The sequence below is a fragment of the Dromiciops gliroides genome, chromosome 4 (genome assembly GCF_019393635.1).
Source record: "Dromiciops gliroides isolate mDroGli1 chromosome 4, mDroGli1.pri, whole genome shotgun sequence".
Classification (NCBI taxonomy): Eukaryota; Metazoa; Chordata; class Mammalia; order Microbiotheria; family Microbiotheriidae; genus Dromiciops; species Dromiciops gliroides.
The window spans coordinates 401215661-401230482 of NC_057864.1; the positions used below are offsets into that span (position 1 = coordinate 401215661).

Genomic DNA, 14822 nt, shown 5'->3' on the forward strand with positions numbered 1-14822 from the left:
CACCCAGGAGGCAAATGTTCCTGCAAACCTAAAGGAAACAGGTGGTGATTTTGGAGTTCCAAGAATCAGATTGTGGCTAGAGGGTGGAGAGAACTTATGAGATGTGCTCCTTTCTAAGAACTGATGACTTAATGGCAGCAGTGTAGCACCAACATTTATGTGGGACTTTAAGGTTTGCAGAGTTTTATTATTACTCCTGTTTTAATATGAGGAAAATAAGGGTTATAAAGGAGTTAAATAATTTTTACATATGTTAACTCATTTAATCCTCACAATAACCCGGGGTGGTAGGTATTACCATTATCCCCCATTTTACAGGTGAGGAAACTGAGGCTGAGTGAATTGCCCAGGGTTACATAGCTAATAAGTATTTAAGGCAGGAATCAAACCCAGGTCTTTCTGACTCCAAGTTTAGCCCATTATCTGCTGTGCCACCTAGGCTCTGGGGTTTTCCTTATTGCATCAGCACACACACACACATTATGATGTATTCATGAGGGTTAGTTCCTGATTTTGCAGTGGCTAAATTGAAGGGGGACCATGCACTCCCAAGCCAAATCAACCTTGCAGCTGGGAACCAAGGATGCCAAATTTTACTACTGTTCAAAATTGTTTGGAGATTAAGTTTAGTTTTAATAAAGATTTTTTTTTAAAGCCACAACTTTGCAAGTTGTCTTAACTATGACTCTAAATGCTTTTTTTGTGGCTATAGGATAGAGCATGATCCAGATGTTTTTTTGTTGGAGGTATATAACAGTGCTTCTTCTTTCCCATCCAGCCATAAGTTTCAACAAGACAAGATACTTTCCTGGAATATCTTAATTGTTTATTTTCTGAAATCTCCCAAGAATCCTTAAATACATACCAAAAAAAAAAAAAAAAGAAAGAAAAGAAAACGAGATAAAAGAACATTCAAAACACTTTTTTGGTCTAGAAAGAACGTGTTTGTTAAAGGGACATAGAACAGCTATAGAGACCATGTACCTGCTTAAATATTATTAAATACATGTCTCAGTAATGCCTTAGCCATTTGACTTTCCTAATACTCTTTCTATAATCTCTTTAATGTTTAAAAACACATCTTGGCATCTTATGGCATTTCTGATTACCATGAGTGATCAATGTTTCTCCCCCTTACCAACTAAAATATCTGTAATATGGGTAATATTTTAATTTCTCAAGAGGTGGATAGTAAATTTCCAGAGGTCCAACTTCCTTTGAGGCAAATCCATAGCAAGAATGCAGATACCCCAGGCATAAAAAGTTGTGAAGGGTTTTGTTTATTTGTTTTCTGTCCTAGGCATATGAATTCGTCAGTGTATAGGACTACCCCATTAGCAACTCTATCAATGCAAATCTGGAACTACTTTAAGACTTAAAGTCTTAGAGAGTTGCTTGGGGCATGGAGAGGTTGAGTGATTTGTCCATAGTCCCCATAGCCTGTATATGTCAAAGGCCACACTGTCCTGGTTCTGAGGCCAGCTCTTTGCCCACAATACCACACTGCCTCTCATAAAGAGGAATATTGGTTAGTAAATAGGGGGATCATCAGCTTTGTAAAAACTAGCAGCGAGTCAGAAAACAATATAAATGGCACACTTTGCAAAGGGGAATCTGAGAACAAGGAACATCAGGCATCATGTACAACTCATGAGGAAAGAATTCTACATGACCACATCAGTGAGAAATCATTCCAATTTTCTTCAAGGTCTTCAGAAAAAAATTCAACATGGAACAGATGAAGAGTGGCCAAAGCTGTGCTATTCTTTGAATGTAAGGAGAGCTTCTTAGACACACTAAGGAATGCTTTTAGAAAGGGAGGACTAGAGTCTCTTCTTGGCCTTTCTATATGCTCTGTGTATAATGCATTAAGTCAAAGGTATGTTCCATAAAAGATATAGAGCTAGAGCTATAAAGGACTTTAGAGGCTGTTTAGTCAAGCGTGCACACTTTAAAAAAAGAGAAAACTGATGTCCCAAGAGAGCCTAAGGCCCCTTATCCTGTATCATAAAAGGTATTAAGTGGCAGTCAGGATTTAAATGCAGGCCCTCTGACTCCAAAACTAGCACTCTTTCCATCACACCATACATCCTGCCTCTCTATTAGGATAGGGTACTGGATCTGCAGTCAGGAAGACCAGAGTTCAAATCTGACCTCACACACTTAGTAGTCTTGTGTCTTTGAGTAAGTCACTTTACCTCTCTTTTTCTCAGTTTCCTTATCTGTAAAAGGGAGATGACAGCAAGTGCTTTCTAGGGTTATTTTGAGGATAAAATGAGATATTTGTGAAGCACCTGAAAACCTTACCTCAAAGGGTTATAGAAATGCTAGTTATTATTAAATTAAGGGATTTCAATTGAACAAGTGGAAGCATTTATTAAGCTGCTACTGTGTATGAAGCAAAGTGCTAGAAACTGTGATAAGGGAGGCAGCATAGCATGTTGATTACAGCCCTCCACTGTTTCAGAAACACTTGGCTTCATGTCCTTCCTCTGATGCTGGCTATGTAATCCTGGGCAAAGCACCTTGACCCCCAGCCTCAGTTTCCTTTTCTGGAAAATGATAATAGCACCTACTGCATAGGTTTGTTGTGATAATAAAATCAAATGAGGTAATTATATCTATGCACATACATGTGTGTCCATATATGTATTCATATATGATTATGTAAATATTGGTTATTCATGATTGGAAGAATTTCCCAAATCAATAAAATTATAGGTGTGGGACTCCCCCCCCCACCAATATGGCTGCCCACTATGCTAGGAAACAAAGGCAAAAATGAAATTTTCTCCCCTTTAGGAAGTTATATCTATTGTAGAATAACAACATGTTTATAGAAGAATAAGTGCAAAATAAACGTAAGGTCATCTTCATGGGTTGGAGAACCACTTCTTGCACTGATCAAAGGAGTTTCTACCTGAAGGAATAAGAAAAGATCTGTTGGGGAGTTTGAGAAAGCCAACTTGGCCATTTCTGAAAAGTTGAATTATTTTGTGATTCTTGTGTTCCTCCCAAGGATCAATGTGTCAGAAAACTCCAAGGATAGAGCATCTTGAAGAAAAAATTACTATTTACTTCATGAGAAATTAAATTGCCCAAACATATTTAGTTGGTGGGGGGAAGAGAACACCGATCAATATGAGTGATCAGAAATACCATAAGAAGCAGTGATGCATTTTTTAGAGGAATGCTTTCCTAAATTAGCTGCAAATCCCTGTCTATAGGTGATTGACTTCAGGTGGATCTGTATGAGGGGTCATTGAAAGAGGAAGGGAGTTCCTTCTCTGCTTCACATCAGCCCCTTGCAGGAGATTTAAGGAAATCATATGAAGTCAGGTGCAGGGACAGGTAGGTGGTACAATGGATAGGGCACCAGGCCAGGAGTCAGGAAGACTTGAGTTCAAATCTAGATGTGTGACCTTGGGTAAGTCACTCAATCCCATTTGCTCAGTCTCCTCATCCATAAAGTCATCTGGAGAAGGAAATGGCAAACTACTCCAGTATCTTTGCCAAGAAAACTCCAAATGGGGTCACAAAGTATTAAGAACTGGAACAACTGAACAGCAATAAGAATAAGAACAAGAAAGAGAGGTATGGGTAGAAAATTCTAATAACATTATTCACTGAAGAGAAAGGACTTGTTTTAGAATAACCCACCAAACCACTGTCATATGGTGAGGTCTCTTAGCACTGATTTACTGTGCCCATCCCCCTCATATTGTTCAAAAACATACAAAATTGTATGCAAGAACCCCACTCAGCTTTTGTACATCCTTTTCCATTTGGCCAGTTTGGTGTTTCAAGGCACTCCTTTCCTCATTGGCTTTTTGAACCTCTTTTACCATTTGGCCTAGTCTGCTTTTTAGTGTTATTTTCTTCAGTATTCTTTTGTGTCTCTTTTACCAAGTTGTTGACCTTTTTTCCAAGATTTTCTTGCATCACTCATTTCTTTTCTCATTTTCTCCTCTACTTCTCTTTATTTTCAAAGTTCTTTTTTGTTTGTTTGTTTTGTTTTGGGTTTTTGTGGGGCAATGGGGGTTAAGTGACTTGCCCAGGGTCACACAGCTAGTAAGTGTCAAGTGTCTGAGGCCTGACTTGAACTCAGGTACCTGAGTACCTGAGAACAGGCCCTGAATCCAGGGCTGGTGCTTTATCCACTGCGTCACCTAGCCGCCCCTCAAAGTTCTTTTTTACCCTCCTATTACCTGAAACAAATTCATATTTTTCTTGGAAGCCTTGGATGTAGGAGCTTTGACTTTGTTATCTTCTTCTAAGGGTATATTTTTATCTTCCTTGTCACCATAGTAACTTTCTATGGTCAGAATTTTTTTTGTTTGCTCATTTTCCTAGCCCATTTTTAAATTTTTAACTTTTTGTTAAAGTGGGGCACTGTTTCCAGGGTGGAGGGCATACTGTCCCAAGTTTCAGGGGGTCTGTGCAGCTGTCTTCAAAGATACTTCTAGGGAATTGTAGGTTTTTGGTTTTTCCAAGGTGGTATGATTTAAGGAAAGGTATGTTTTCTACTCTCCTGGCCTGTGCCAGGCCCTTCCACTATCAAACCCCACTCAATATTCTCAGGTTTTCCTTTATAAAAGAATGCATGGGAAAAGTCAAGCACAATTCCAGACAGCTTCTACTATACATAGTAACAGATTTAAGGCATGATTTATAAGCTTCCTAAATCTCTGTTTATACACTCAGTAACAGAACAATTATGGAATTGTACTAACTGTAAACATTTGGTCAAACCAAACAACCCCAAGTGATCTATCTTTTAGGCAATACATAGGCCTAGAAGTAAGGCTGCTTTGATCCCAAAGGTACATCATCCTGCTGCCACGTCAGCTGATCTTCCTATTAATTAATAACCATAACTCATAATTTTGAAGCACTTTAAGGTTCACAAAGCATTTTTCTGATGGTAATAAGTTTTCATAGCTCCCTGTCAATTTAAAGGGCAATTCAGCTATGAGTTTAAAGCCAGCCTCAGACACTTAACACTTACTAGCTGAGTGACCCTGGGCAAGTCACTTAACCCCAATTGCCTCTCAAAAAAAAATTCCTTTAAAGGGGCAGCTGGGTGGAGCAGTGGATAAAGCACTGGCCCTGGATTCAGGAGGACCTGAGTTCAAATCCAGCCTCAGACAATTGACACTTACTAGCTATGTGACTCTGGGCAAGTCACTTAACCCCAATTGCCCAGGGTCACACAGCTAGTAAGTGTCAAGTGTCTGAGGCCTGACTTGAACTCAGGTACCTGAGTACCTGAGAACAGGCCCTGAATCCAGGGCTGGTGCTTTATCCACTGCGTCACCTAGCCGCCCCTCAAAGTTCTTTTTTACCCTCCTATTACCTGAAACAAATTCATATTTTTCTTGGAAGCCTTGGATGTAGGAGCTTTGACTTTGTTATCTTCTTCTAAGGGTATATTTTTATCTTCCTTGTCACCATAGTAACTTTCTATGGTCAGAATTTTTTTTGTTTGCTCATTTTCCTAGCCCATTTTTAAATTTTTAACTTTTTGTTAAAGTGGGGCACTGTTTCCAGGGTGGAGGGCATACTGTCCCAAGTTTCAGGGGGTCTGTGCAGCTGTCTTCAAAGATACTTCTAGGGAATTGTAGGTTTTTGGTTTTTCCAAGGTGGTATGATTTAAGGAAAGGTATGTTTTCTACTCTCCTGGCCTGTGCCAGGCCCTTCCACTATCAAACCCCACTCAATATTCTCAGGTTTTCCTTTATAAAAGAATGCATGGGAAAAGTCAAGCACAATTCCAGACAGCTTCTACTATACATAGTAACAGATTTAAGGCATGATTTATAAGCTTCCTAAATCTCTGTTTATACACTCAGTAACAGAACAATTATGGAATTGTACTAACTGTAAACATTTGGTCAAACCAAACAACCCCAAGTGATCTATCTTTTAGGCAATACATAGGCCTAGAAGTAAGGCTGCTTTGATCCCAAAGGTACATCATCCTGCTGCCACGTCAGCTGATCTTCCTATTAATTAATAACCATAACTCATAATTTTGAAGCACTTTAAGGTTCACAAAGCATTTTTCTGATGGTAATAAGTTTTCATAGCTCCCTGTCAATTTAAAGGGCAATTCAGCTATGAGTTTAAAGCCAGCCTCAGACACTTAACACTTACTAGCTGAGTGACCCTGGGCAAGTCACTTAACCCCAATTGCCTCTCAAAAAAAAAATTCCTTTAAAGGGGCAGCTGGGTGGAGCAGTGGATAAAGCACTGGCCCTGGATTCAGGAGGACCTGAGTTCAAATCCAGCCTCAGACAATTGACACTTACTAGCTATGTGACTCTGGGCAAGTCACTTAACCCCAATTGCCTCACACACAAAAAAGAAGAGGATGAGGTAGGGCACCGATGGGGGGCTGATAGTATCTTGCTCTGTTGCTGAATCCATCCTTCCTCCCTCACTATAAACTCCAAGATGGTGACTCCGTATTTCCTTCCTCCCATTGGCTTCCCTCATGGAAACCTGTAGCCTTTATCTCTGGGCTTGAAAAAGACTGTCTTTGTTTTAAATGTTTATTCTATATTTATAAATAGTATTAATAAGAGGATTTCTCCTAACCTGTATATTCTTATTGAGAATGCAGCTGGGAGGAGGCAATTGAGGGGGAAGTATCTCCATAGAAGAGAAAAAGAAAGATCAAATCTTGAATGTTTTGTAAGACTCCTGTCCCTGGCTGGGGGTTCAGAGATGAAAAAAAAAAAAGGAAAAAGATGGACAGAATTACAGATTATTTGATGGTGCTTCCTGTTGCAGAGAAGAAGCATCTGGTTGGTAATGGGGAAAGGGTATGTGGCAAATGGGAGGAGTTAGCACTGCTCATTATATCGCCACTCCATCACTATGTGTGTATGCCCTTTGACCCAGTTATATCACTCCTGGGTATATACTCTAAGGAGACTAAACACAGAGAAAAAGAATTCATATGAACAAATAGATCGACAGCAGTGCTTTAGTACTTCTTATTGTAGCAAAGAACAAAAAGCAAAATGGGTATCCATCAATTGGGGAATGGCTAAATAAATGATGATATATGAAAGTAATGGAGTATTACTGTGTCATAAGGAAGAAAAAATTAATTCAGAGAAACCTAGGAAGGATCTTCTGAGCTCATACAGAGTTCTGGGCAGAATCAGGAGAGTAGATCTTTATTACTTCCAATTTCATGGTTAAGGAAACTTTGGAAAAGACAGTATAAATCTATTGCTATGCTAGGTTGATTATCTTTTTAGTGGATAACTGCTTTTATTTATCTGTTTTTAAGTATTAAAAACTCAGACTCTGGGCTTTGATTGGTGAACTTTCATCTTAGATATCTAGCCCAAGCATGGTATCTATCTTGAAACCCCAACATCTTCACTCTCTCTAGGATGGTTCACTCTCCCCAGCCTGTTCTCAAAGTATTAGGTTAGGGGTTTTCTCAGGCTCAGAAGCTACCATGACATTTCCAAGGCATGTCCAAACTATACCACTTATACTCTGGACTGTTTTTTGTCCTCTATCTCTTTCAGCTTGGACCCCGATTTCCAATTGGAGAGTTTTCAACTGATCTTTCCTGGTTCTAGTCCCACCACAACACTTCTTGGACATCTACAAGCTATTCTTAAATGCATGTACCCTCTGCTACATCCCACTTCCAAATCTTATGCCACTGGATATCTTGTCTTCCCCTTTTAAAATATAAACTCCTTGGGGGTGATTGTCTTGCTTGCCTATATTTGTATCCTGGCACTTAGCACAGTTATAGGCACATATTAAGAATTTTTTAAATGCTTTTCCCTTTCCTTTTCTTTCCTTCCTTTCTTCCCTCCTTTGAACATATTGTAATCTATCTACTTTCTTTCATTCTATGTGACACTAGTCCATTTCAAAATCATTTATTTGGAAATGTTTACCTTATTTTGGGAGGAAGGTTGGGAAATAATACCTTGCTATCCAAGGACTGGATTTTTCATTTTTCTGCTTACTATTATTTTTTAAATGTCTGTGCAAAGCCCATCTGTGACAAGTTTCTCTGAATCCCATTTATAGCATTTTCTGAGTGGTCTTTTTGGAGAGGAAATGTTTATTTGGTGAGTGGCTGCTTTCTGTTTTCTCATGCTGAATGGGAAATTCTGTTTATCCACTGGGAATGCTACAGTTAATGGGAAACAAATGATGGTCAGATATGATTTAAACTTACTGACCAACACAGATTTTCTTGGTTTGAGTTCAGAGCCTTATCTTTAGATATGGAATTTGGATCTTCCTTCCGTTTTTGGAATTTGAAATTAGTTTTATTCTAGTAATAAGATTCAAGTTTAAGATAGCCACTGCTCTTGCCTCCATAGATATCTTGATTAAAAAAGATTCAAAGGAGTCCCAATAAAAGGAGAGGAAATTTCTTTTCCATATTTGGTACTTTTAGGATTTACATTAAAGTATTTATGAATATAAAACAGAAGCATTTGGTGGGGAGATGTTAAAAAAAAAAGAAATGTCCTTATGAGTCAGGAGAAATCTGACTTTCTAGTTGTGTGACCATGGACAAATCACAGAATATCTCAAAACTTTAACTTCCTCAACTATAACACAGGGATAATAATACTTGTAGTACATACCTCATGTGGTTGTTGGGAAAAATCAATAAGATAATATAACATAACACATATTTAGCATAAAATATAGCATATATATAAAGCATAAGCATATTGTTATTTTTTGTCCTTTGTTTTTGAAGAAGACCAATGACATCGTAAGGCGATGGCTTTACTCACATGTGAATTGAATTTGAGTGAGGCAGAGTTGCACAAAATCATCAGCCTCACTCCTCCTTCCAGAGTTATTGAAGTCCACTGGCAAAACAAAAGTTAGGATGACTGGGATTAAAACAAATGACCAGGGGGCAGCTAGGTGGTGCAGTGGATAGAGCACTGGCTCTGGAGTCAGGAGGACCTGAGTTCAAATCCGGCCTCAGACACTTAGCAATTACTAGCTGTGTGACCCTAGGCAAGTCACTTAACCCCAATTGCCTCACGAAAAAAACAAAACAAAACAAAATGACAAGTGGCAGCTAGGTGGTGCAGTGGATAAAGCACCAGCCCTGAATTCAGGAGGACCTACGTTCAAATCTGGCCTCAGACACTTGATACTTACTAGCTGTGTGACCCTGGGCAAGTCACTTAACCCTCAGTGCCCCGCAAATAAACAAACAAATGAATGAATGAATAAAAAATTTAAAATACACGACTGTCAGTCACAGTTATACTGAAACTTTCCCTCAATGTTAAATCTTTTTCCAATAACCAGTGAGTTGAATTTCAATTCAGTCATTTTTCAGTTGTATCCAACTCTGTGACCACATATGGGGTTTTCTTGGCAAAGCTACTAAAGTGGTTTGCCATTTCCTTCTCCAGCTCATTTTACAGATAAGGAAACTGAGGCAAACAGGGTTAAGTGACTTGTCACACAGTTAATAAGTGTCTGAGGCTGGATTTGAATTCATGAAGATGAGTCTTCCTGGTTCCAAGCCCAATGCACCACCCAGCTGCCCTCTCAGCTATGAAGGATGGTAATAATACTTGGTGGACTTAAAGGGTTGTTGTGATGCTCAAAGAAGGTAACATAAGTAAAGCACTTTACAAATTTTAAAGTGCTATATAATGACCAGTTATTTTTATCAGTGCAAGTAGTTGGTAACTTAGATTTATGTGTGTAAATCCTGAAGATCAAGTGTTCATATCCATATGCATGTCTTGTCCTTTATAAAATTGGCTTATTGGATATCTTGAACTGTTTTTCATATGCTTTCAACTTGATTGAAACCCCAAGTGATTTTTTTTGTATTTTTGCAAGGACTCTTTCCTTAGGACCAAATGCCATACATACATTAATGGAAATTTGATTTATAATGATGATTCATACAGTTATTTCATTAAACTTTCATTTAGTCAGATTTCATTTCAACCTCATCCCCAACCTTCACCATCTTGAGGAAGAAATTACAATTTAAAACCATGTAATAACCAAAAGTTCAACTCCAGTCTGAAATTCCAAATCTTTTCCTTTTCAGAAGGTTCTAACTGCCCCATGGAGGCAATATTTGGCTTAAAAAGATTTTCACTCACTATCTTCATGATATTATTCTACCCATATTGAGAGGCATCATGGGGTAGTGGAAAAAACATTAGAATGGAGCTCAGAAGATTTGGGTCTGAGAACCGGCTCCTCTGCTCAAAAACTGTCATTTAATTTCTTAGACAGGTGTTAATCTTTATCCTTTTTTGTGTCATGGACCCCTTTGGCAATCTGGTGAAGCCTATGGACATTTCCTCAGAATAATTGTCTTAACTGCATAAAACAAACACATAGAATTACTAAGGAAACCAATTATATTGAAATACAGCATACGAATCTATTAAAAAAAAACCATACACAGACCCCAGGTTAAGAATACTTATCCTAAAGTCTCAGCTTCCTCATTCATAAAATGGGAATAATAATACTTGCCATCTATAACTCAAAGGATTATTATAAGGATCAAGTAACATAATATATGTAAAAGTACCTTCCTGTTTATAATCACTAAATAAATTTAAAGTGTATATGTGCCGAAGGTACATATAGCAGGTAATATACAGATTGGTTTTTTTGTTTTGTTTTGTTTTGTTTTAGTAAGGCAATTGGGGTTAAGTGACTTGCCCAGGGTCACACAGCTAGTAAGTATTAAGTGTCTGAGGCCGGATTTGAACTCAGGTACTTCTGAATCCAGGGCCAGTGCTCTATCCACTGTGCCATCTAGCTGCCCCTAATATACAGATTAACATTTGCTTGCTAGATGATTTTTTTAGGTTTGGATGCCAACTCTGAATACACATAAAATCCAACAATCTCTTCACTAAGACCTACAATTATTATAGGGAAATTTATAATGAGAAAAATAGGATCATTAAAAAAAAATCTGGGGCAGCTAGGTGGCACAGTGCATAGAGCACCAACCCTGGAGTCAGGAGGACCTGAGTTCAAATCTGGATTCAGACACTTGACACTTACTAGCTGTGTGACCCTGGGCAAGTCACTTAACCCCAATTGCCTCACCAAAAAAAAAATACATCTCTGTATCAGTTTATCAAAAAGGGATTAATAAGTAAGTACTTTTAAGTCTCCTTAAGTTCTTAAAAGAGCCATCAGACTCCCTTGTAGAATCTGTCTGGTGCTTTTTTTGACTACACTTATACTCAAATCAGAAAGATACAGAGACCATTTACATGGCCCCTGAGCAAGGATGACATGAAAATTTGTGAAGAATTCCATATTTTTAAGAGAGAGAAGGAAAGAGAAGAAGGAAGAGAAGGAGAAGAAGAAGATGGAGATGGAGGAGGAGGAGAAAAAGGAGGATGAGGCATTCTGAAACTCATGATACCACTGAAAGTGTTCTTAGCTTCCTATAATGAAAACCAGGTTCAAATTACAAACAAGATCACAATATAGAGAGAGTTTCATATAGTACCATATTTTGGAAATTTTTGTACTAGCTAGCATTTGGGTATTATACTTATAAAGTTATTTAAACATGGTGCCTGTAACCTTTTACAAAATAAAGTTGACCATCTTGGTCTTAGTAAGAAATTTAGTTCCCTGTTATAGTAATATTTGGGGGTGCGTGTGAAAGACTCAATTCAATTCAGTTCAATAGACATCTATGTGATAGGTCCTGTTCCAGGGATGCCTTTTCTAGGAAAACATTTCAGCATTCCAAAGGATCTATGATTTTATTAATAGGAGTATTTTCTCCAATAACACATAATTACAACCCATCCATTCCTTCATGTCCTGTGTGACTTTCATCAATATACTCGCAAATATTTGCCACAGAGGTTCTACCCCATGTGATGAGGTTATCATTCTCTTTAAGTTGTGTGGGTAAACAAGCTCTTTATCAATGAGAGAACTGCCTGTATTCTCTCCTTCATCTGGATTGCAGTCATAGCACTGTAAACACATGTAGGGGACCAAATGAAAGGCCATACTTAAGTTCTTAGCTAGTTTTTAAGCGTTCATACTTACAAATGTCTACTTAGTGATTTTCAAAAGAACATATGGAACTGAGTTCCTTCATATAAGCATATAAATCTTTGTATAAACTGAATACTAAGAATGTTAAAAAGATATTTAAATGAGAGGATTTTGAAGAATCCAGTCTCTGTTTTCTATTATAGTTACTTCATGTGTGCCACAATCAAAGCCTGAAACTGAACTGGGAAGAAAAATGGAACTGTTGTTTTTATATAGGAAAAAGGGATACCCAATGTTTTGGTTAGCAACCATAAAAAGTTATTCAAATGGGGGCGGCTAGGTGGCGCAGTGAATAGAGCACTGGCCCTGGAGTCAGGAGTACCTGGGTTCAAATCCGGCCTCAGACACTTAACACTTACTAGCTGTGTGACCCTGGGCAAGTCACTTAACCCCAATTGCCTCACTAAAAAAAAAAAAAGTTATTCAAATGGATTTACTTCTACCTACCTTTCTTATCTACTGACTTAAGGCCTAGGCTTTGGCCATACTTCATTGCATCACACGGCAGTTTAGAAGGCATTGTGAGTAAAGCTTTTCAGAATGTCTCAACACCCAAGCTGCTTCCATATTCATTTTATAGGAGGTATAAGTTACAGGTGGGGTTGAGAACCTGCCAATGTATACTTGGGAAAGAGAAAGAGAAAATGAGTTTGAGGATCAAGTAATAGGTAAGAACTAATATATGTGCTGGCTGAACCAGAGTTAGTATCATTGATATTTGAAAGAAAGATCATGGAGAATGGGGAAATTGCTGCATTTTTAACTGATGGCTTAGATAAAGGCATGGATAGCAAAATTTACTAGATGATTAAAAGTAAGAATGACAAGCTAACATGTTGGATGATAGAATCAGGATCCAAAAATAGATTTCAGCAGGTTGGAGGATTAGGCCAAATCAAATAATATGAATATAAACAGGAAAAAGTATAAACTTTTACCCTTGGATTAAAAAAAAATCATCCCGACTACAATATGGGGTAGGCATGGTTTCATAGAAGTTTATCTGAAAAAGAAATGAGGGTGTTAGTAGACTGAAAGTTCAATACGAACAAATTTACTATGGCAGTCAATAAAAACTAATATGATCTATACATTACTTTGCAAACTCCAAGGAACATATGAATTAAACTACCAAAAATTATTTTATAGAGCAGAAAAAAAATAACAAAATTCGTCTGGAAGAACAGAAGATCAAGAATATTAAGGGAATTAATGAAAAGATACAAAGGAAGGTGGCCTAACTATACCAGATCTAAAACTACACTATAATGTGCCAATCATCAAAACTATTTTGTACTTGCTGAGAAACAGAGTGGTAGATCAGTGGAATAGGTTAGGTACACAAGACACAGAAGTCATCTACTGTTTGATGAACCCAAAGACTCCAGCTTCTGGGATAAAAACTCACTATTTGACAAAAACTGCTGGAAAAACTGAAAAATAGTATGGCAGAAACCAGGCATAGACCAATATCTCACACCATATACCAAAATAAAGTAAAAATGAGTATATGGTTTGGACATAAAGGGTGATACCATAAGCAAATTAGGAAAGGAAGGAATAGTTATCTATCATCTATGGAGAAGGGAAGAATTTATAACCAGACAAGAAATAGAGAACATTATGAAATGCAAAATGAATAATTTTGATTACATTAAATTAAAAAGTTTTTGCACAAGCAAAATTTAAGGCTTTATATAAATGTAGAAGAAGAGAAAGAAAAGAAAGAAGAGGAAGAAAATGAAAAAGAAAGAAGAAATGAGAAGACTGACAATAGTCTCATGCCACTCTATAGAACACAACTAATCTTTTGTTTCTGCATGGAGCCTATGAAATAGTTAAGATCCAAGAGTATAATCAAAAGGCCCTCCATGGGTGACATCCATTTAAATTTAAACACTACTATATGTCAATTAAAAAAAAACTCTTTAAATGACTGTCATGTGGATTTTCTTATATTAATATAGTAGTTTGTGATAATTATACAGAAATGAAAGAAGAAAAAGAGGAAGAAGAGTGGGAAGAGGTGGAGAAGGAGGAGGAAGAGGAGGAGAAGAAGAGGAGGAGGAAGAAGAAGAAGAAGAAGAAGAAGAAGAAGAAGAAGAAGAAGAAGACAATTAATTTATCATCTGTATCATGGAGTTGAGCAGCAGGGGGACAGCAAACTCAAGGAATGCCAGCCAGAGTAATAGACATGAGGATCATCATGTAATCTGAGACCCCAGTGGTAGTTGTGGAGGCCTGGCCTAAAATCTTGCTCTCTGATGACACCACTGATTGGGTTAAAACCTTAGCCAGTGAGGCAACTACTCCTATGAATCCAAAAAATAAATAGGGTGGTATAGGGTTCCAGGCCAATTCTACTCAGATCAATGTGACATGAAGGCCAGAGGAAGAGTCATCCCTCTTCATATTCTTGTACCCCAAGAAGGTAAGTACAATTCAGAAATGCAAATATCTCATCTGCTGGAAATGGTTCAGTAGAGAAGGCACTGACCCTGAAGCAGACAAGCTCAAAATGGACTGAAGACACATATGCTTTTATTATGCAACAGAACTACATCATAACAAGAATGTAAACAAATCTTACTGGTTTTAGGCAAGGACTTTTTGTCAATGATATCTCAGTTTGAAAATACATAAATACACATTACATATCAGTACAGGTTATTCCAAAGAAATAATAGTTTCTAAACTCAGATTAGATGAAACTACTTGCTACTGTTTGG

The 14822-nt window shown here is 37.7% G+C and overlaps 1 non-coding gene across 1 annotated transcript; it reads left to right on the forward strand.

Annotated features, from left to right (window-relative positions):
* Positions 1-11230: 11230 nt before the first annotated feature.
* On the forward strand, positions 11231-11337 carry LOC122727005. The gene has a single exon (XR_006352987.1). It is a non-coding gene; the product is annotated as a U6 spliceosomal RNA (small nuclear RNA).
* The last annotated feature ends 3485 nt before the right edge of the window (positions 11338-14822 follow it).